This window comes from Leucoraja erinacea, chromosome 2 (assembly GCF_028641065.1).
Source record: "Leucoraja erinacea ecotype New England chromosome 2, Leri_hhj_1, whole genome shotgun sequence".
NCBI classification, from domain to species: Eukaryota; Metazoa; Chordata; class Chondrichthyes; order Rajiformes; family Rajidae; genus Leucoraja; species Leucoraja erinaceus.
Window position 1 is genome coordinate 15663469 of NC_073378.1, and position 24814 is coordinate 15688282.

The window sequence follows — 24814 nt, forward strand, 5'->3', positions numbered from 1 at the left end:
TAAACCACAGATGATTTTCTAACTCAGCACCAATTTCTAGCACTATCTCCAATCTCTTGATTCCCTTAAATGTTCAAAAATCTAATGATCGGTGTTTTACATGAAGAACTGGACATGCACAGCCTCAAAGGTTCACCACCCTCAATATCTCTTCTCAATACTAAATAACCAACATCCTATTCCCAAATTGTTCTCCCAGTCCTAGATTTCTTAGCTGAGGAAAGCATCTTTCCTGTATCTCACCTGTTACTCCCTTTATAAATCTATTCGAAAAAAAGTTTCAGTGAGATCTCTCATTCTTCTGAACTATAGTGAATATAGTGTAAGCCATTCAATATCTCCTCTAAAGGCATGTGAATGTTTGCTGTACTCCCTTTCGGGCAAGTACATTTTTTCTTAGGTAAGGACTCCAAATGTTACTTAATACTCCAGATGAGGTCTTACCAAGGCCCTTTACAATGCAGAATGTCTTTTTTATTCCTGTAATCACTCTTAATTACTTGCTGCATTGGCATGTTGGCCTTTGGTGACGTGTGCAAGCAGCACGCCTGGGTTCTTTTGAACAACTAACTAATCTTTTCTCTTCTTATTTGACGCTCTTTTGGCTTTTCACCTCTGGCCTTTGTCACTAACTCCACACATCTGCTAATTAACCCACATCTCTATATGCACCAGACTTTGTCCTGCCCCCATCTTTCTTTTCCAACCTTTTGCCTCCTACTCCAATCAGTCTGACAAAGGAACCTGACCTGAAAGGACATCTATCCATTCCCTCCTCAGATGCTGCCTGACCCGCTGAGTTCCTCCAACACTTACGTTTTGCTCAAGATTCCAGCATCTGGAGTTTCTTGTGTATCCACCTAATCTTTAATTACTTAACACATTTGCATTGAAAGAGAGATGTAGCCAGTAAACTAAAGATAAATGGTGTTTCCATTGCAAAAGCATTTTAAACGTCCATTTTAAAAATGGTAAATTAAAAATTAAAAAATCAAAATGAGGCAATTATGCATTATGAGAATAGACGCTCTTATAGGTCTTAACAACAATATTCATTATTATAAGGCATGCTTCATTTAATGTTTTGGTTCATTCTTTTAAATTAATTAATGATCTCATTACATGAAAGCATTATTTGCTAAATATAAGAAGTTTGTACACTCAACCTGATTCATTCAGTAAATGTAAAACTTAATTTTACATGTTTACATGATATAACTGGCACATTATTTGGAAACTACTTACAAGTGCCTGAAAGAGACCATAATGTTAAAACATTCATTTTGATAAACAGTTTAGCGATATCATTCCTATATTTAGAGTGTGGTTGGTTTATGTGGGGAAGAATCACAATATGGAAAATTCTGATAAGCAATATTAGATTAAGTACCAAACTGTCATAAAATAAACTAATTGTATAAGCTTCACAAACTGATGACTTTCTCACATGTATAAAAGCAATCATCATAGTATCCAATGTTTTCCACTGATCGCAGCAATAACAGTACGAGGATTTCAGATCAGTCACAGGAGCAAATAATATCAAATCTTGGCTGCAAGCGCCCCCCTATGGCCAAAGTATAGCAACAACCAAAGTTATTGGATATTATGGATAAAATGTTGCCCAATAAATATAAAAAATTATTTCTCCATTCCATAAAATTAAACTCACCCAAGTAGCCAGCAGCTAATTACAAATATGCCCTGTTAGAAGTTCCAACCCGATTTTGACAAAATGTGTCAAGATAACATCGACAGCACAGTGGTCGAGTTGCTGCTTTACAGCGTTTGCTGTGCCAGTCACCCGGGTTCGATCATGACCACGGGTGTTGGCTGTATGGAGTTTGTACGTTCTCCCCGTGACCCGCATGGGTTTTCTGAGAGCTCTTTGGTTTCTTCCCACACTACAAAGACGTTCAGGTATGTAGGTTAATGGCTTGGCATAAGTGAAAATTATCCCTAGTGTGTGTAGGACTAGTGTTAATGTGATGGTCGGTGTGGTCTCGGTGGGCCGAAGGGACTGTTTCCGCCCTGTATCTCTGAACTAAACTAAATTTTAAAAAGTACTAGACCGTTGGTACCCTGTCACATGGAAGGCCTGGTTCCCCAACACAATCCGTTCCCCAAATGCAATATTAGACCACTCACTCATACCCCACACGGGAGGCCTGGTTCCTCTACGCAACCCGTTCCCCAACGCAAGATTCCACCGCTCGCCTGTTCCCCGATGCACCCCGTTTTCCCAACGCAATATTCCACCACTCACCCATAGCCCCCAACTGTGCAGGACGACACATTTTTTTACCCTTCCTCATTTTAAACTTTAATAGTAAGATTAAACGAGAACTTACCAGTTTGAAGTTTGATCTGTATTTTATGAGGAGTTAAGATGAGGGATTACGTGAAGAAGCCCGCTAGGACGCATGCGTGTCATTTTTCAAAGCAGCGGTGTGAATTCACAGATAACTGTAATGACTAAGCATAGTAAGATTAAAGAAGAGGTACCAGTTAAGTATATGATCAGGGTGGGAGCGGAGGGCACGTAATCCCTCATCGTAACTCCTCATAAAATACAGATCAAACTTCAAACTGGTAAGTTCTCGTTTTATCTTACTATTTTACTTCGGAGTCACGTGAGTGACTACGTGAAGATTTCAAAGCTCTGTGATTTCATGCCGTGGAAACGAGTCCATGCACTCGTCTGCCTTGACTGTGGGAGGAATAGTGTTAATTGCACATGATTCATTATTGAAATCATAAAATTTATTAACACAAATTATAACCCCATTTATGGGTTTTTAATTAATTTACAGAATTTAAATTTTTTTCTGCAAAGGTTCCAGTTTTCATCACTGATTTGTTGTAAAATAACTGGAAAGTTCTTTCCCCTGACCATCCTGCTGCTTCAAGGACTTGGTCCATGGGCACATCCAGTTGTACTGCTGCCGATGTAGCTGCAGCCCTGGTGGAATGAGATTTAAACACGTTGGTATCCACCCCAGCCTGCGTCAGTACCTGTTTCAGCCATCTCGAGATCGTCTGGACCGTCACTTTTTTGTGAGGTTTCTTATGGCTGATCAGCAGTCCCTTCTCATTGCCTCTTAGGATTTTTGTTTTCTCCATGTATAGTGATAGATGTTTAACTATACAGAGGTGGTCATCTGCAGGGTATGACCTAAATTGGATATTGAGGCCTGCTGATCCCGGTCTGTTCTGTTTTACTAGTTCGTAAATATGGAACGTAATATCGTCAGGTGAGGAGGTCATGTTGTCCAGTCTGAGTTTGTGCAGTGACTGAACCCTCTGTGCCATGACCAATGCCATTAACATGACTGTTTTTAAAGTTAGTCTGTGTAGGGACAGGGTAGATGCTGGTGACCAGTTCCTGAGTGCTTTCAGGACAATGCTTACACCCCATATATGGGAGTACCTGGTTTTTGGGGGGGTTTGTGTTAAATATTCCCCTCATGAGCTTGGTTACCAGAGGGCGAGTCCCTACCGTGTAACGCTCTGTCCCTTGCCATAGGTATGTCGACAGGGCACTTCTGGCGCTGTTGATGGCACTGTAGCTGAGCCCCACATCATAGTGGAGGCCTTCCAGATATTCCAGAACAGATGGGATGTTGATATTTCTGTTGGTGATTTTGTTCTTATGACAGTACGTTTCCCACTTTCTGATGTAGACCAGATATTGTTTCTTGGTTGATTCTCTTGGGGCCGCCAAGATGATGTTTGCTGTTCGGTCCGTGAGTCCCAGTTGTAGAAGTGGTGTCTTTAAACTCTACAAATTAACAGGTTCAAGCTTTTATGGCTTGGATGGCTATCCCCTGTCACGGGATGTAGCAGTAGATCTGGTCTGTGTGGGATTGTAATACATGGTTCTAATACCATGTTTTGCACCACTGGGAACCATGGTTGTGTAGGCCAATCGGGTACTACCAAAATACCAGACGCAGAGTCTTGTTGTATTTTCCTTAATACCCGACTGATGAGGCAGAAGGGAGAGAATGCGTAAATAAACCATTTCCCCCAATGCAGCGAAAATGCATCTGTTGCCGCTGACCCAGGGTCTGGTTCCCATGAAACATAGTTAGATATCTGGTTGTTTAGTCTGGATGCGAAAAGATCGATATCCGGTGTTCCATATCAGAAAACACCGTTTTGTTTAACATCCATTCGGTGTTTTCATTAAATTTGCGTGACCTGGTGTCTGCCACTAAATTTAGTCTCCCTGGTAGGTAAGTGGCTGATGTCCAAATATTTCTCTGGATGCACCATTGCCAAATTGAATTAGCGAGATTGTCACATGATATCGATTTGTTGCCGCCCATGTGGTTGATGTATGCTACCACAGTGGTATTGTCTATTTGTAATCTAACATGCTGGTGGTGTGATCCTGTACAATATGACTTAAGGCCATGAAATGCACCCAACATTTCCAAGTAATTTATACCCAGTGTGAGTAAAGTAAGCAGGATGCCTCCTGCGCTGTCCATCTACCTCCACAGCTGGTGATGGTATTGGTGGCTCCCCACCCTAGTGCACTGGCATCAGTTTGTAGTACCATCGAAGGGTTACTGACAATGATTGGGTTGGAACAAAGCCAGATGTTATCTATCCACCATTTTAGTTCCGTTTTGGCTTGGATTGGTAGTCTCATAGGTCTGTCAAAGTGACCTGCATTAATTTTTAGAGCTTGAATTTTGGCTTTCTGTAAGTTTTGGTAATGTAGGGGTCCAAATTGTATGGCTGGGAAAGCAGCCACCATTTTACCAATTACTTTAGCTACCAATCTGATGGATGGGTTTCTGATGTCAATGAGGTTGCTGCAAACCTCTATTATTTCTCTGGCCTTTTCCTTAGGTAGTGTCACCGTCATGTGAACTGAATCAATGGTGAATCCCAAGAAGTCCATAGTAGTGGACGGGGTTAGTTTAGATTTAACTGGATGGATGATAAATCCCAGTTTTTCATACAACTGTTTTGTGGCTGTTACAGTTAGTATGGCCAATTCCAAAGTTATGCCCACAATGAGTATGTCTTCTAAATATGCCATAATCATGTGTTTGCGTTTCCGTAGAAACGCTAGGGCTGGTTTCAAGATTTTTGTGAACAGCCTGGGGGCTGATGTTAGCCCATTTGGCAGTGCTTTATATTGCCACAGTTGTCCCATCCAGTTGTTAAGTAACATCTGTGGTCACCTCGTATGGGTACTGAATAGTAAGCATCTTTTAAATCGATGCTAGCCATGAAGTACCCTTTGGAAATTAGTTGTTTAGCAGTAACAAAGGTTTCCATTTTAAAGTGAATATATTGTACAAATGTATTCAATTTTGTCAGATCTATGATGATGCGACAACCACCATCTTTTTTGGTTTTGGTAAATATATTGGACACGAATTCTAATGGTTCGTGTCGCGTTTGCTCAATTACACCTTTTATGTAAAGCCGCTCCAGTTCAGCTTGTGCTTTTGTTTTTTCCTTATCAGAGAGCACAAATTCTCGGTTTGTTTTATGTTGAACTGGAGGGCTGTTTTTGTGTATAAACTCTATGGTATATCCCTGGATACTGCTTAAGACGTAAGTATCGGTTTTTAGCATGCTGCATGCATTCAAAAAACCAGTATAGTCTTCCCCCAACCTCCATGCTTCCCATATTATTTGGGGAACCAGACCCACCTACCTCCATTGTTACCAGTGACAGGACTACTTCTTCCTGAAGTTCTTCCGTTGCTGTTGTGCTGGTACTTGGTTTTTCGGGTTGGTTGCTGGTGTTGTTGGGGTTCCCCGCATTTTCCAGGACGGCCGGCCTGGGCCATGGCCTAAAAAATACTCATGTTTGGAGTGCCGTGCCCTCGAGTTTTCACCAGTTCCGCTGGTGGGTGCGTAGGGGTGCTATCGTAGGCTGTGGTGGGTTTTTGCAGGGTGGGTTGTTCCCTTTATTAACCCCAAAGTTTTTGCTTCTTCGTCTAGCTCCTTTACCTGCTTTGATAAGTTGCCTCCGAACAGGAGAATGGATGGTTTGGTGGCTCCAGGTTCACACAGTCCCGCGAATTTAGGATTAAGTGTCGGCTGTATGGCACTTTTCTGATGCTGTTTAATTCGTGCTGTGTGTTGCAGAACAGTGCCAGCGCATCCTGTTGATCTTGGGACATAACCCTGTCGTCCACAGTGCGGGCAAATGCCGTTATTCCTGCAGTCAGCAATTTTTGGACTTTTTGAAGTTTCACGTCCATACTTCTGACCCCTGGTCCGATGTGTTTCCAGATGCAGCTGTTGATGATTGGGACGTTTAGGGAAATGCAGTTGCCTGGTGCCATATGTCTTCCTGTCGTATCCACTACAGCCTGTTCTTGTAACTGGTTCAGTGACATATAGTCAATACTGGCAGCAAGCTTTGGCTCCAGATTTGTTCCAGTTTGTTCTGGCTGTATGAAATTTGCCACCATATCCAGCAAGTTTTCTTTTTCTTGCACCCCATGCACACTTGTATGTTCTTCCGCGGACCCCTCTTCCAAGTCAGCCCAGATCCGACTTGAAGTGCTCCCCTCCGATAAGGTGGAGACACTATGCAGCCCTTGGAAAGGTACTGCTGTGGGTTTGATATAGGGCCCACAGTGGCCTGACTCCAAATCCCAGAGCCGGTCACGTTGGAGCAGATGCTCCAAACACCGTTCCATACGGGTCCAGCGCTCTCAGTCGCTGGCCTCCCACGGTGTATCAGAGTCGGACTCCTCCAAGTCCACGACTCTGTTTGTTTTGTGTTTTGCCTTGCCGCCCGGCCGCGTTGATTTGGACGGCGCGGTGGCTACACAGGGCACAGTTGATCCCACTACGGGTGATCTCAGTGCCGACGGCTGCTTTTGCTGGCTGTCCGCTGCTCCGCGGTCCTCCCTGACCAGCTTCGTCGCAGTCCTCGTTGTCTTTTTCCCTTTCTCCATTCTCCGCCTGTAGTGGGCAAAAAGACAAAAGACCGCAGAGTAAAACCTTACCTGCAATAGCGGCTTTTTAAATTGCCGCCGCAGGGGAACGTCCTTCCACCGCGTCTGACGTTTCGCAATGAGACGCATGTGTCCTAGCGGGCTTCTTCACGTAGTCACTCACGTGACTCCGAAGTAAAATAAAAATGCAATTGCACTAACATTTTTTTATACTTTAATGTGATGTAGGTGCCATACATGGCCATCTTTTGTTATCCAAATCTAATCATTAAACTTTCAATTTAGAGAACAATTAAAAGTCAACCATGTTGCTGTGGCTTTGCAATCACATATGTGCTCGGTTAGGCTGGCAGATTCTTTCCCTGAAGGACATTTGCTGCCAAGGACTCAGTGTCCGGGGATTGCAACATTGTGGCAGGTAGGGCTACAATCCCATTGTGACGTCATTGCTAGTAACGGCCAGTGCAGATTGGAAGAAATCTTTCTCAAAGTGGGATTTTGTAAAGTTAAAAATGTGAATAACTTGTAAAATATAACATAAATCTGAAAGAAACTTGATAAAAAACACACCACAAGACAATTGGGAGTTAGGTGGTGCAAACATTGTAGTGCTATTGTGTACCATTTTGGCGTAATTCAGGGGATGAAAAGCACGTGCACAAACACGCTCATAGACAAGATGAGAGTTTCAGTAATTTATACTAGACCAAGTGGGACCCGTTGAGCCACATTCCCCTAAAGCAATATCCCACCACTCACCCGTTCCCCCAATGCAACCAGTTCCCCATACGCAGTTTTCCACCACTCCCCCCCTAACCCCCAACCGCACAGGCGCGGCTCATTTCCCCTCACCCCCCAACACTCTCTCAGTCTTCACCTCTTCTCTCCCCCACTCCTCACCTCTCCCCTATCGCACTTCCCCACTAAACACAATGTTTAAATTACACTTCTCCTCCTCCCCTCCCCCACTCTCCTTAGAACAATGTAACAAATCTCTCATTGCACTGGGTGGAACACTGTTGATGGGCAGTTTATGTAAATTAGATCCCATTGTGATGTCATTGTCGGGTGGAGCACTGATCACAGGCAGTTTATGTAAATGAGATTCCATTGTGATGTCATAACTATAACTGCCACTGCAGTGCTCAAGTCATTCTTTCTCAAACTGGATTTTGTAAAATTAAAAATGTGAATAACTTGTAAAATATAACTCAATCTCAACAAAACTTGTTGAAAATGCACCACAGGACAATTGTGAGTAAGGTGGTGGAAAAATTGTAGCACTATCGTGTATCATTTTGGCGTAATATCAGGATCTCACTCACTCACAGGCAGACATCCAAACAAACAAGATGAGAGTTTTAGTAAAATACTAGACCAAGTGCAGGCCCGTTGGGTCTGCTCCCCCAATGGTGTGATCCCCCAACCCAATATTCCACCATGCACCCGTCTCCTCCAATGGAACTGAAGCCGTTCTCAAAAGTAAGATTCCAGCACTGCCCTGCCTCCCTCAGCAGTGGATTTAAAAAAAAATCCAATGGCACCTCCCCTGCCTGCTGCAGCAGTGAAAAGTTCAGAGTGTTCCTGTCTTGCAATTTTGTTTCAAAGTGTGTTGGAAGCTGACATGTAAATCGAGAAGCCAGTTTATTTTTGAAATACTTGGGGGTGGGGGTGGGGGAGAAGGATTTGATTAAAAACGTGTACTTTAACACGACAAAATGTAATGAGGAGCGGATACTTAGAAAGAAAAGCGAAATCTCTACCAAAATGGAAAAGATCTCGGAGATTGCGCGTCTGGATTGGGCGTGGCAATGAATCAAAGGAAGAAATGCAGCCGGCAGCAGTACATGCAAATGGATCCATTCCGATTGGACATCTGCGAGCATCGGCCATTCCGATTGGACATCTGCGAGTATCGGGCACGAATCAAAAGGCAGAAAGGGATCCGGACGGCAGCCAGACGGATAGCCCCAGAGTTTTATAGATATAATATAGATAGAAGATAGATAGATAGATGACGCAAAATGCTGGAGTAAAAGTATAATGGAAAGCTAAGGAAATTATCCAGATGTTTATCCAAAATGTCTGGAATAAAATGTGTAGCTGAGTTAAACCATTAATTTTACTTGCAAGATTGAAAAGCTTTTAAACCCAAGAAATGATGGGTAGGAATAAAGTCTCTGGACACCCTACAATTCAGAGAACAGGAGATTCCTGACAGTAATCCACATGGTTCCAGAATATGAAAGATTTATAAACATTAAGACTGTCTTAGTAGCAGGGAAATCATTACAGTTAAGTAATTACATATGTCCATAATTCTAACCAGTCCTTAAAATTGAAGTGGAATTTAGAAACCTCACCCATATTTAGCAACAGTCAAAAGAGATAAATATTTGTGTAAAGATGAACTAAAAACAAATTCTATTGCAGATCTACATATGGACAAAAATAATATTTATCTTGATATTATGATTTGCTTGATATCCCTAACTTTCCTATTTATCTGGGTATATGAATGTCATAGAAGGGAGCAAGGAACACATGCTTAGGTTTAAAGGCATGCGTAAAGATATGTGCAGTCTGCATGGAAAAATGTGAGGACATTTTATTTTGCACTAAGTATTGTTATGAAGTGGCACTGCCTTTAAAAGAGTGGAACGAGTATGTTATTTTAAAAGTAAATTTGTTAGACATTTACAAAGTAATTCATACATTTACAGGCTTTTGACACATTTTTTTATTGGATTCCAAACTTTGGGCAAATCCTCTTAACTAAAATAAATTGTTCTCAAGTTTATCCCAATAATTCAAAAGGGATCCAATACAGACTATTTCCCTAGTACCAATGTATCTACACTGCTTAACTGGAACAAAATAAAATATTCATATGTGTTTACTTACACATTTCAGAGGCGTCGTCGTATATGGCTGCCCAGCCGGCAGCTGTCTGTCCTTTCACCCTTTTTTTAAATTTTTAGTACTTTAAAATGTGTTGTGTTGGAGGTTTTCTAGTCCTTTTTATGTGGGGGGTAGAGGGGGGGAAGGGGGAAACTTTTTTCTCCGTCCCTACCTGGTCGGAGATACGGTTTCCCTCCGAGCCACATATTCGCCCCTTCCTCGCGGCCTACCAGCGGGACTGGAGCGGCGTTTCCTGCTGGGACCGGCCACTACCTCAGCTTCAGCAGCTGCGCAGCACTGTAGTACCAGCGCGGAGCAGGCGATGACTTACCCAGGTCGCCATGTGGTAAGCTCCGGAGTGCTGAGACCACCGACTCTAACATTGCGGAGCGTCCAGCTACGGGGCGGCGCTGACTTTCAAACACAGCCGAGCCTGAGATCTCTCGCCGAGATCGCCAGTGTCGGAGCTCCGACCAGCGTGGCCTGTGGACTTCGGGAGCTGCGGTCTCGGGTAGGAAGCGGCCGTTCCAGATGCTGCAAGCCGCTGAGAGTGTTCTCCCAACGCCGGAGCTCCATCATCCGGCGAGAGGGCCTGAATACATCGGGCCACTGTTGCAGCGACTGTGGAGGCCTTAATAGGCCCGACCATTGGTGAACAAGGGGAAGAGGACTGGACTTTGTGCCTCCCCTCACAGTGGGAACCATTGTGGGGGGGATGTTTTTATGTTTGGTGTTAAATTCTTCTTTAATGTTGTGTCTTATTTTTACTGGTGTGCTGCAAATGGCAACTCAAATTTCACTACAAATGTCCTTTGTCCTTGTCCTTTTGAGATCTCATTTTTCGTTTCTGCACAGCAAAAAACAACAAAGAGCATCCCAACAATAGTTCTGCCGCTGCCCCATCTGGGTTTATGCTAGATTCTAATTTGGATGCAGTTTTAAATTGAATGCTATGTTCCTCTTAAATCAACCCTGCTCAGGCATCGTTCATTTGGTGAAATGTTTACATATTTCGATAGAGATTTACGCCATGATGTCAAAAATCACGTCATCTGAAAATTTCATACATTATTTCTCGAGTTATTTATGAAAATGTTCACAAATCTCAAATAACAGAAAATAAACGAGATGGTCTCGCTGATGATGTCACAATGGACCTGACTGCCTGCCTGCTCATGCTGCGAGTGACATCACCCCTGTTCTGTCTTCTGTACTTCTTGCCTCCGTCGGGTCGACGACCGCCCACCACCTCGCTCAGGGTCCTCGGCTCGACGCCCGCCCGTGGCCTCCCTCGGGACCACGCCCGCATGCAGCCTCGCTTGGGACCGGCGCCTGGTGGGGAGGCTGCTGCTCTACAACCTGGGTAGGTGCTGCCTCTACCTCCTCCCCCCCCTCTCTACCCCCCCCCTCTCTCTCTACCCCCCCCCCCCCCCCCCCCCCTTCCCCTCGTACTCCCTCTCTACCCCATCCCTCTCTATCTCCTGCTCCCTCTCAACCCCCCTCCCTCTCTGCCCCACCTCCCTTTCTGACCCCCCTTCCCTTCCTCTCTGTCCCCCCCACTATGGTGGAGTATTGCATTCGGGAACCAGCCCTCCCCTGTGACGTTGCGCCCCCCCCCCCCACACCTCAATCACTACACCCCTCCCTCTCTACACCCATTCCCCCTCTCTACCCCCCTCACCTTCTCTAAACCCCCCCCTCCCCAGCCGCGCCTGCGCAATTGGGGGTTATGCGTGAGTGGATAGGGCAGGGAATTGTGTAAAAGGAGCAAATTAATAATATTAATATAATATCAAGGGGTGGGGGGGGGTGGGGTGTGGTTAGTGTGTGTGACGCCGAAAGCCCCCCGCTCCCCGCAACGGGTCCCACTTTGTCTAGTGAATAATAAATGTTTAGAAACATTAGGTCATAGATTGATTCAGACTTTTTACAGTTTAGTTAAATTTATAATTACGTGTATTCACAGGTGCAGTGAAAAACGTTTATTGCATGCTATCCAGCCAGCTTAAAGACAATACATGATTACAATCAAGTCATTTACAGTGTAATAGAGATTTAAGAGTGTGGAGTGGACTGTAATATGTGATTGTAGATCTGCTTCTGTGGCAAGCACGCAAATATTTGCATGGGTTGGGCGCTATCTTGGAAGCACTTAATTCTTCAAAAATCAGTAATGATGCCACAAAATCTTGGACAGACACGCCATCAAGATCGGATTAGAAACAATTCCAGACACATATGTGAACTAAGTAAGTGAGCCACTAGATGGCATGCCACAGCTCCTACTTTTTTTTTGATGAAACACTCCACAGCAAATGTTATTAGGGTCTACAACCCAGTCTGTCTCAATACCACTCACACTCTATGGGAGCAAAATGTATCCAAGGGTCAAAACAATTTGTGTAGGAAAGAACTGTAGATTCTGGTTTAAATTAAAGGTAGACACAAAATGCTGGAGTAACTCAGCGGGACAGGCAGCATCTCTGGAGAGAAGGAATGGGTGATGTTTCGGGTCGAGACCCTTCTTCAGACTGATGTCAGGGGAGTGGGCGGGATAGAGATAGAATGTAGTCGGAGACAGTAAGACTGGTGGGAGAACTGGGAAGGGGGAAGGAGATGGAGAGAGAGGGAAAGCAAGGGCTATTTAAAGTTAGAGAAGTCAATGATCATACCGCTAGGGTGTAAGCTAACCAAGCGAAATATGTGCTGTTCCTCCAATTTACGCTGGGCTTCACTTTGACAGTGGAGGAGGTCCAGGCCAGAAAGGTCAGATTGGGAAAGGAGGGGGAGTTAAGATGCTGGGTAACTGGGAGATCAGGTAGGTTAAAGCGGACTGAGCGCAAGTGTTTAGCAAAACGATCGGCGATCCTGCACTGGGTCTCGCTGATATACAGGATTTGACACCTGGAACAGCGGATATACTGGATGAGGTTGAAGGACGTGCAAGGACCCCGACCGTGTTTTCAGGTGAGGCAAAGGTTCACCTGCACCTCCTCTAACCTCATCTATTGTATCCATTGTTCCAGGTGTCAACTCCTGCATATCGGCGAGACCAAGCGCAGGCCCGGAGATCGTTTCGCTGAACACCTCCGCTCAGTCCGCATTAATCTAGCTGATCTCCCAGTTATTCAGCCTCCCATTCCCAATCTGACCTTTCTGTCCTGGGGCTCCTCCATTGTCGGAGTGAGGCCCAGTGCAAATTGGAGGAACAGCGCCTCATATTTTGCTTGGGTAGCTTACTCAACATGGACTTCTCTAACTTCAAATAGCCTTTGCTTTACCTCTCTCTCCCCATCGCCTCCCCTTTCCCAGTTCTCCCACCAGTCTTACTGTCTCCGACTACATACTATCTCTGTCCTGCCCACTCCCCTGACATTAGTCGGAAGAAGTGTCTCCACCCGAAACGTCACCCATTCCTTCTCTCCAGAGATGCTTCCTGACCCGCTGAGTTACTCCAGCATTTTGTGTCTATCTTCGATCAAAGCAATTTGTTGTGTGTACCTGGGGATAGTACCAAAAGTGCCAATTATAGTCTCCTTTAAACACCACACGGTCAAACATTACAGGCCACTGTAGAAATAAAGAACTGCAGATCCTGGTTTATACCAAAGATATTAACAAATTCAGCGGGTCAAGCAGCATCCCTGGACAAAAAGGATGGGTGACGTTTCAGGTTCGGGACACTTCTTCAGACTGAAAGTAAGGGGAGGGGGAGGTGAGAAAAGTCCAGGACCAATCAGGGTCTGCAACAAATGACCTCAGACAGGAAGGTACCCAGTAGGTCCATTGTTGGCTCGGAAAGGTGTGATCAAGAGAAACAACGTGGAGGCTGTGGAATTGGTAAAATGACTAGGGTGGTGGAAGTGGACAAGGAGAGAGGGGAGGGGAGCATAAGATGAAGTTACGTAAAAGGAGATAATTCAATGTTTATACCGTTGTGTTGTCAGCTACCCAAGCAGAATACGAGGTGCTTTTCCAATTTATCCAATTTCCACATGGCCTCACTCTGGCAATGGAGGAAACCAAGCACAGAAAGATCAGCATGGTAATGGGAAGGGGAGTTGAAATGGTTGCCAACTGGGAGATCTCATAGGCCAAGGGTTCCCAACCAAGGGGTAAACTTTGGCTACCCAGGGGGTAAATTTGTTGATTCTGGATGTGTACATATTTTTTTTCATTGACTGACTGTGTTTGGTTCTGGTATACTGGTATCTGTTCATCATTAGTCGTTCATAAATAAATGATATAACATTGTTATGTGCTATTAAAGTTGCCAGGGGTAAATGTGACAAAAAAGGTTGGGAACCCTTGCCGTAGGCATAGGTGGACCAAGCTCACCGAAATGGTCACATTCGGTCTTGCCAATGTACAGGATGTACATGTGAACCTCTATCTAACTTGAAAGGACTGTCTGGATCCCTGGATGGAGTTGAGGGATGAGGTATAAGAACAGGTGTTGCATCTCCGTGATAAAAGTATGGGTTGGGTCCCTTCAGAATGAAACTTGGGGTGGGGGATTGAAGGGAAAGAGGAGGTGAAGAGCTGGTGACTAGTGTAACGAAAAGATGGGTGACATTTCGGGTCTGGACCCTTCTTCAGACTGAAAGTGGGGGGGTGAGGTTGGCGAAGGTGAAGAGCTGGAGGCGAGAGTTCACTCATCCCTTCCCACACAAACCACTGCCTCCTCCCTACTTTCCCCTGCCTGCAGGAGATAGCTGGCCCTGATTGGTCCTGGTCTTCTCTCACTTCCACCTCTTCACTTATCCCTCCCCCCACTTTCGGTCTGAAGAAGGGTTCCGACCTGAAATATCACCCATTATTTTTCTCCAGAGATGCTGTCTGAGTTACTCCAGCAATTTGTGTCTATAACAAGCCCTTGGGCCCATTAAGTTTCTCCTTGTTTTTTTTCCTGCAGTCAAGTTATCTATCTACACCCATCCTTGAGTTTGTTCTTCATACATTTCGTATAAAAATCTAAGGTTACAAGATCGTGGTTAGATCAGCAGTTGATAAACATCCCTACCAGGAGGTAGCAGTATATATTTTTTCTTTGATTACCAGAGAAGTAATAATAGATGTATTTCCCGCAGTTACACTGTGGCAATAGATCCAGGATTTTGCCCAAGAACCGACTGAAGATTGACAATATATTCCTAAGGCAATATGACATGCGATTTTAATGCAATATTGCTCTCATATTCTTGGTATCCTTGAAGACACAAGATACTTCAGCGGTTGGAATCTTAAGCAAAACAATGTCTGAAGAAGGGTCCCAACCAAAAATCTCCCCCCACAGATCTTGCCTAACCCACTGCATTGCTTCAGTACTTTGTTTTTTCTGCTCCACTGTCCTTTCAGGTGGAGGTGATTTAGGAGATAGATTGGGTGTCAAATAAGTACATTGGTTTTGCTGAATAGTAAGAGTCTGTCATATCTGCAACCATCCAAGCAAGTGGAGAATATAACATCAAACTATTAATTTGCTTTTTGTAAGTGGATAGAAGTTTTTGGAGAACAGAGTGCGAATCAGAGTAAATATACTACTGCATACATTACATTTTAACCATTATACTGCAGATAAAATATTAAATGAGGGCATTATTTTCTAGTCCAAAATGGAAAAGATATTTTAATTTGCTTTGTTTTGAAAGTAATTTAGTTGTTTTTTTAATTAATCACATATTTCACTTAAGGGCCTGTGGAACTGCGGGGACCTAATTCGCGAATTTAGAAGAGTTTGCCCTCGACACTTGTACACTTTTTAAAAGTGTCTCCACTGCTTATCTCCCCTCCTCTCTTCCCCCTCTCCATGTTCTCAAAAGGACTTACCGTAACTGTGTCAGCCGTCTTTTACCTTCCTGTTCATTGCGGGTGTGAATTTCAGATAGCTTTCCCTGGCCCCCACCTTTGCTGGGGGGGGGGGGTGTGTGTGTGTGGGGGTGTGTGTGTGTGTGTGTGTGTGTGTGTGTGTGTGTGTGTGTGTGTGTGTGTGCGCGTGTGCGTGCAGACGGTCAATCCGGCTCGCGGTTTCATCACTGATGGTCGTGGACAGTCGCTGAAATGTCCCGTTAGTGGGACAGGCCCTTTAGAATCACACAGTGTGGAAACAGACCCAACTGGCCCATTCCGACCAACATGTCCCATGTACACTAGTTTGGCCCATAACTCTCTAAACCAATCCTATCCATACATTATGAAAGAATAAATAATTTGCCGACAAATTTGCTAGTTTTAGAGGTCTTCAGATGCCATTAAAGATTCTAAATACAACATTATGTGATAAGGTGAAAAGTTTGCACACATAATATGTATGGGCAGTTATTGAGAGGTTTGCTGAAGTGACATAGAACATTAAATTTGAAATATTCTGCAATCATATAGTCTAAAAGATTTCGACATACTGCCATGCTCAAAATCCATATTGCAGCTGAATGATCAACAATCTTTTACATTTATGGCGCACATTCAGTATTTACAGATGTGAATTATTATTGATGATTGTGACCTCTCAACAACTGCTTGTTGGAATTACACAAATGATTCTGTATGGACCTGTCAAACTCAATTAGATACATCATGGAAAGCTCGACACAAGGAAAAGTTAAATCCCCTGCCAAAAGTATTAAAATGGTTTGAATTGTAGAAAATGGCTGTTCCAGTAGATTAAGTTTAAAGTTTTATGTTTTCATACACAAGCGATTTCAGGCTTCGCAACAGACCACATTAAGCATTAAAGTTCTTTATAGTTCAGAATGTAAAGTTTGTGCCTGGAGTAAGTTGAGACCAACTTAAGAGATGAGGTATTAGTATCAATGGAATAATTTTACCCAAATAGTCAATACATTCAGAGAACAGGGAAAGGGGGAAATTGGCAGAAAGAAAGGAGAACATATCATGCATTCTGATGTAATTTAGCCACAGTTTAATTAAACAGAAAAAATATTTGACAGATTTTTTGCACAGCACATACTAAAATTATGTCTTTGAAGAGGGGAAATTAAAGTATGGCATTTTACGCTTAACCATATAACCATATAACAATTACAGCACGGAAACAGGCCATCTCGGCCCTACAAGTCCATGCCGAACAAATTTTGTTCCCCTTAGTCCCACCTGCCTGCACTCGTACCATAACCCTCCATTCCCATCTCATCCATATGCCTATCCAATTTATTTTTAAATGATACCAATGAACCTGCCTCCACCACTTCCACTGGGAGCTCATTCCACACCGCCACCACTCTCTGCGTAAAGAAGTTCCCCCTCATATTACCCCTAAACTTCTGTCCCTTAATTCTGAAGTCATGTCCTCTTGTTTGAATCTTCCCTATTCTCAAAGGGAAAAGCTTGTCCACATCAACTCTGTCTATCCCTCTCATCATTTTAAAGACCTCTATCAGGTCCCCCCTTAACCTTCTGCGCTCCATAAATCAACAAAAAATCAACAATCTGCTTAAATCAACAAAACAGGCGGCAAAAACCCATTATTGAAAAACATCAAGAGTTTTGAGCATATTTGAGTGTTAAAAATAAAGACCGACAATTAATGTAAAGATGATACTGGTGATGAGCATGATAAGCTGGACTATTGTGCTTCCTTGATCGTAGAGTGCTACATTTGTGTCACAAATGTTATCGTGACATTACAAGACTATACTACAATAAATGAGTCAAAAGGGTCAATGTCAAAAGATTCTTCTTTAGGATGAACCCTAAGAACGTGCCTGCCCCAATAGTGTTAGTGGCAGCGTCCTTAAACTCTGCGCTGATTTGGGCTTCTTCAATCTCTCATTGCTTAAGTGACATACGTTTCATACAGGGGCATCTCTGATAATCTGCCCTGGGCTCAGCACACAGATGTAATCACAAAGAAAGCTCACTAATGCCTCTATTTCCTCGGATGCTTAAGGATATTCAGCATGTTGCAAAATACTATAGAGAATGGCTGTATGGCGGAGTGCATATTGACTGGTTGCATCACGGCCTGGTTTGGAAATTCAAATGCTCAAGAACAAAGGAGATTGCACAAAGTGGTGGATCTTGCCCAGTCCAACGCAGATATTGACCTTCTCACTATCAAAGAGATCTACTGGAAGTGTTCAAGGCAGCAACCAATATCACCCTGGCCGCACTCTCTTCTCGCTGTTACTATTGAGCTCGAGAACCATTAATTCTAGGCAACCCAAATGGTCCTATTCTTGAGCTGTCCTGTTCTATAGAGTTTAGAGATACAGCAATGGAAACAGGCTCTTTGGCCCACCTGGTTCATGCTGCAATCGATCACCCGTTCACACTAGTTCTATGTTATCATTTTATCATTCACTCCATATACACTAGGAGAAATTTACGGAGGACAATTAACCAACAAACTCGCACATCTTTTTGGGATGTGGGAGGAAACCGTAGCACCCGGAATTAACTCACATGGTCACAGGGAGAATTTGCAAACAAACTGTATCTGAGGTCAGGATCAAACCCAGGTCTCTGGTGCTGTGAGGCAGCAGTTCTACCCGCTACACCACTGTGTTGCCCTGCTGCATATCTGTGCCCTAGTTTCAACAGCTTCTTCCAATCAATCATCAGGGTTTTAAACCACTGTGCACAACCATACCAAACCACTGCAAACTTTGCATTACCATGGTTGCTCTACGTACTTTTGTTTTGCACTATCGCACACTAGACAAACCCATAAAATGAATGCAACTAACTTATGTTTCTAATTGTACCTGGCAAATTATATTAAGACTGCCAATGTATTAGTGTTCCATTTTAAACGCATTAAAAGTTATTTAACAAAATATGTATATACATAAATAATTACTCCCTAACATTTTTCAGAAATGTTCAGTCATTGAACTTTACAGCACAGAAACAGGCCCTACGATTCAACTCGTCTTTACCGATCAAGTTGACTAACCGAGCTGGACCCACTTGCCTGCGATTGACCCATATCCCTTCAAATCTTTCCTAGCCAACTTTTAATCTCTCCCTGCAAGGCAGACCCGACCTTTTCTTTGGCGGGTCTCCGTTGTCGTTGGGGCTGCAACGAGGAGCAGCCTCCAACAGGAAGACCGGGGGCTCTGGTGCTGACTACTCACCTCACCGTCGCGGAGCTGGCCGAGTCCAGAGTGGGTGGAGCGGTGGTGGCGCTGCTGCGGCCCGACCTCCGGAGATTCGGAGGCTGCAACTGCGGGTCTGGCAGACGGCGGCACCGGGAGCCCGCGGGTCCCTGGAGGGAGACCGCTTTTCAGGGCTCCCGCAACGGCGACTTATCCCGCCCGAGTTGCGGGGTCGAAGAGCTCCTGGAGCGGGTCCTTACATCACCGCCCCGCGTGGCTTGGAATGGCCGCGGGACTCTGCGAGCGCACGCCGGGGGCTCTAACATCAAGAACCCGGTGCGCGGCCTTGCATCACCCGGGGGGGGGGGGGGGGGGGGGGGAGAGAGACTTTGCAGTGGAGAGATAACGTTTTTTTTTTGGCCTTCCATCACAGCAATGTGATGGATATTTATGTAAATTATGTTGCGTCTTGGGTCTATTTGTTTGTAATGTATGGCTGCAGAAACGTCATTTCGTTTGGACCTCAAGGGGTCCAAATGATAAATAAATTGTATCTTGTATCTTGTACTCTGTCTGCCTGTGGAATCACTTTAATTTAATTACGGACCTGCACCCCCTTGGTCTCTCTGTTCCACAACATTACCCAAGGCCTCTATCATGCACCAACATTAACCAAGGCCTCTATCATGCACCGATACAATTTTAGTGTCATCTGCAAACTAATTAACCATGCCACCTACATTCATATCCAAATCGTTAACATGAATAATGAACTACAGTGAAGAAACACCAATCCATGCAGCACATCGCTTGGGACAGGGTTTCAGTCTCAAAAACAACCGTCTACCACCAGGAGCGGCTCATTTCCCCTCATGCCCCAGCACTCCCTCTCCCTCCTTTTCACCCTCCCTCTTCTTTCCCCTCTTCTACCTTCAAGCCAATTTTGTAAAATACTAGACTAAGCGGGTCTGCTCCCTCAACGCAATATTCCACCACTCACCCTTTCCAACACAACCCGTTCCCTCAACACAATATTCCACCACTCACCCATTCCCCAACACAACCCGTTCCCTCAACGCAATATTCCATCATTCGCCCATTTCCCCAACACAACCCGTTCCCTCAACGCAATATTCCACCACTCGCCCATTCCCCCAACACACCACGTTCCCTCAACGCAATATTCCACCACTCACCCATTCCCCCAACACAACCTGTTCCCTCAATGCAATATTCCACCACTTACACATAGCCCCCAACTGCACAGGAGCGGCTCATTTCCCCTCATGCCCCAGCACTCCCTCCCCCTCTTCACCCTCCCTCTTCTTTCCCCCCTCTCCTCCTCCCTTCCCCCAACCCCTCCTCACCTCTCCTCGCTGGCGGAGACTGGAAGTTCATGGCATAGGGTTCAGGGTGAGAGGCCGGGTGTGAAGGGTCGGGGGTCAGGTCAGGCGTGGCCCAGGCCCACGACCCTCACCGCCATTCACAAAGGCCAGTCCATTACCTCAGCGTCGGATGCAGCAGCGAGCCTGGTGCAGGAGGCTGGCGCCGCCCTGCTCCATCCCAGACCTGCCGCCCGCCAGCCGCTCTCCGGATGGTCCGCCTGCCCGCTCCGCTAACTCTCCCTCCCCCAACCCCAAGCCTCTCCTCATCAACTTTTGATGACACCATCTAATACCACCAATATTTGGCCTTGCCTCAATCTAGGGCTTCAACATTTGGATCACTTATTCTTATCCATAAATAGTGTAAAACTATGAAGAAACAAACAGCTGATGCCATTTTACAAAGAGACACAAAGTTCTGGATAAAATTAATGGGTCAGGCAACATCTCCAGAGAATATGGATAGGTGATGCCTTGGTTTGGGACCCTTCTTTAGAATAACATTATGGTCACTGGTCCCAAAGTGCTCTTTCATTAACACTTTAGTCACTTGCCATACCATATTTCTAAGAGGAGTTTAGGTCCCTTCCTATATGTCATCTACTTATTAATTGGATTTTTTTTCCTGAACACTTAGCAAGTTTCCACCCATTCAAGCCCTTAGCACTACGGCAAATCCTGTAAAAGGTCGGAAAATTAACATCCCCCAGAATTACACACCATTTATTCTTGCAGTTATTTGGAATCTCCCTACATATTTCCTTTTCTAATTTCCGATGACTATCAAATTGAACACCCCATTCTTATTTCTCAGTTCCATCCAGAAAAATTAGCCTCACTGAACAATCCCCCAGGGATATGCCATGTACTGTCTTAATCTAAAACACAACTCCACCTTCTCTCTTAACTCCAACAATTTGAATTTGATATGAAAAAATGGGCCCTAAGACAATAGACAATATGTGTAAGAGTAGGCCATCCGGCCCTTCAAGCCAGCACCGCCATTCAATGTAATCATGACTGATCATCCACAATCAGTACCCCGTTCCTGCCTTCTCCCCATATCCCGAGTCTGTTATCTTTAAGAGCCCTATCTAGCTCTCTCTTGAAAGTTTCCAGAGAACCGGCCTCCAACGCCCTCTGATGCAGAGAATTCCACAGACTCACACCTCTCTGTGTGAAAAAGTGTGTCCTCATCTCCTTTCTAAATGGTTTACCCCTTATTCTTAAACTGTGGTCCCTGCTTCTGGACTCCCCCAACATCGTGAACATGCTTCCTGCCTCTAGTGTGTCCAAACCATTAATATCTTATATGTTTGCCCTTGTGGCTAAAGGGATCAGGGGGTATGGAGAGAGGGCAGGGATGGGATACCGAGTTGGATGATCAACCATGATCATATCGAATGGAGGTGCAGGCTCGAAGGGCCGAATGGCCTACTCCTGCACCTATTTTCTATGTTTCAATAAGACCCGCTCTCATCCTTCAAAATTCCAGAGTATAGAAGCCCAGGCGCTCCATTTGCTCAGCATGACAGTCCCTCCATCCTTGGCACCTTGCACCTTGCACCTACGCTGCACTCCCTCATTAGCAAGAATGTCAAATTTAGAGACCAAACTGCACACAATACTCCAGGTGTGGTCTCACTAGGGCCGTGTACAACTGCAGAAGGACCTCTTTGCTCCTATACTCAATTCCTCTTGTTATGAAGGCCAACATACCATTCGCTTTCTTCACTGCCTGATGTACCTGCATGCTTACTTTCATTGACTGATGAACAAAGACCCCCAGATCCCGTTGTACTTCTCCTTTTCCCAACTTGACACCATTTAGATAATCTACCTTCCTGATTTTGCTACCAAAGTGGATAACCTCACATTTAACCACATTAAACTGCCTCTGCCCACTCACCCAACCTGTCCAAGTCACTCTGCATTCTCATAGCATCCTCCTCACATTTCAGACTGCCACCCAGCTTTATGTCATCTGCAAATTTGCTAATGTTACTTGTAATCCTTTCATCTAAATCATTAATATATATTGTAAATAGCTGTGGTCCAAGCACCGACCTTACGGTACCTCACTAGTTACTGCCTGCCATTCTGAAAGGGACCCGTTAATCCCTACCCTTTGTTTCCTGTCTGCCAACATATTTTCTATCCATGTCAGCACTCCTCACAATACCATCTGCCCTAATTTTGCCCACTGATCTCCTATGTGGGACCTTATCAAATGCTTTCTGAAAGTCCAGTTACACTGGCTCATCCTTGTCCATTTTCCTAGTTACATTGTCAAGCATGATTTCCATACCGACTCCGACCGATCCTGTTACTGCTATCCAAATGTGCCGCTATTCCATCTTTTATAATTGACCAGCACCTTCCCCACCACCGATGTCAGGCTAACTGGTCTATAATTCCGTTTTCTCTCTCCCGCCTTTCTTAAAAAGTGGGATAACATTAGCTACCCTCCGATCCACAGGAGCCACTTCCTTAAGTACCCTGGGATGCAGACCATCGGGCCCTGGGGATTTATCAGCCTTCAGTCCCATTAGTCTATCCAACATCATTTCCTGCCTAATGCGGATTTCCTTCAGTCACCCCAGATCCTCTGGCCACTAGTACATCAGGAAGATTGTTTGTGTCCTCTTTAGTTAATCTTCACCGCACGTGGATTGGACTTTCTACTGATCACAGAAACCTGGCTTAATCCTGGTTAGCTTGCTCCACTCGTAGAACTCTGTCCTGATAACTGTAACTTTTTCAGCTCGCCTAGGCTCTCCGTACGCGGTGGGGGCCTAGCCACTGTGTTTAAGATTTCAACTGCTGCCTCCCGAACCGATCATTTCTCCTGATTTGAACATCAACTAATCATAGTTGGTCTAATCTGTCCGCATTTAATTGTTCTTGTGTATCGCCCACCAAAAATGCATAAGGACTTTATCTCACAATGTGCTGATCTTATCGCTAGCTTGTTGCCCAAATTTGACTGGGTCCTGATTCTTGGTGACTTTAACATTCATGTCTGCTGTCCCATTAAGCCTCTTGTGAGTGAATTTATGAACCTGGTTGAGTCCTTCAATCTGACTCTACTTACCACTGGACCCAAGCACAAGCTTGGCCATACACTCGACCTGGTGCTATCGTCTGGTCTCCCAATTTGTAATACAGAAATTATTGATGCCTGTCTGTCTGATCATAGTGCAATTATATTTCATGCATCTCTGCCTTTCTCTGCCTCAATATCCCATCTCCCTGTTCGCTACTCCTGCTACGTAAACTTTTCGATTGCCAGTAAGTTCTCTGCGGCTCTCATAGCCGCCCCCGACATCTGCACCATTTCAGTATTCAATACCACTTGCTCTTCCATCCTGGATTCTGTTGCTCCTCTTAAAATGAAAAAGCCTAAGCTTAAAGGCTAGCCCTGGCTCAATGACACCACCAGTGCCCTCAGAAGAGAGTGCAGAAAATCAGAATGGAAGTATAAATCTGATAAGCTTCAAATTTCCTTCGAGCTTCTGAGAAACAATCTTCTCAAATACCAGGAAGCAGTAAAATTTGCGAGAACACAATACTTTTCCAACCTTATTTCCAAAAACGGCCATAACGCCAAGGTCCTTTTTAGTACCATTACCTCTATCATATGTCCTGCCCCCAGTACCAGCTTAGCTGGGTCCCCTACTAAGTGTGAAGAATTTATTACATTTTTCACCAGCAAAGTTAAGACCATCAGAACGAATATTTCCCCACCCATCCGTGACCTAGCTGTCTCATTGGTCTGTTCCTCAAAATTAGACTGATTCCAACCCGTTACTGAACCCTCCCTTGTAAAGCTGGTCACGACCATGAAACCTGCTACCTGCCCCCTTGACGTTGTCCCCTCTGCCCTTCTGAAGAATGTCATTACAATAGCCAGTCCCAACATCCTCGCCATCATCAACAGTTCTCTGGCCACTGGCACTGTTCCTACCTGCTTCAAGCAGGTGGTGGTCCAGCCCCTCCTGAAAAAACCTAACCTCGACCCCACCTTGCGTAGCAACTACAGACCTATTTCGAAACTGCCTTTCCTTGCAAAGGTCCTTGAAAAGGTAATTTTAAATCAACATGCCTTACCTATACCAAAATACCATCCTGGAAACTTTCCAATCAGGTTTCAGGGCCCACTACAGCACAGAGTCTGCCTTGTTGAAGATACATAACGACCTACTTCTCACTATTGACTCCGGCGACTGTGCAATCCCGCTCCTTCTCGACCTCAGCGCAGCATTTGATACTGTCGACCACACCATCCAAATTGACCGTCTCAGATACGGGGTTGGTATTGATGGCACTGCCCTGAGCTGGTTCATCTCCTACCTCAAAGATAGGAGTTCCTCTACAAACATAGGCAACTCTTTCTCCTCCCCAGCTAGCCTTTGCTGCGGGGTTCCACAAGGTTCCATCCTAGACCCCATTCTCTTCTCCTTGTATATGCTCCCCTTAGGCCACGTCATTCAAAGGCACGGCATTTCCTTCCACTGCTATGCAGACG

At 44.8% G+C, this 24814-nt stretch overlaps 1 protein-coding gene across 1 annotated transcript in view; it reads right to left on the reverse strand.

Moving 5' to 3' along the window:
• Positions 1-24814, reverse strand: part of LOC129707154 (ras-related protein Rab-18) — a 74265-nt gene that overhangs the window by 19533 nt on the left and 29918 nt on the right. The window lies entirely within an intron of this gene.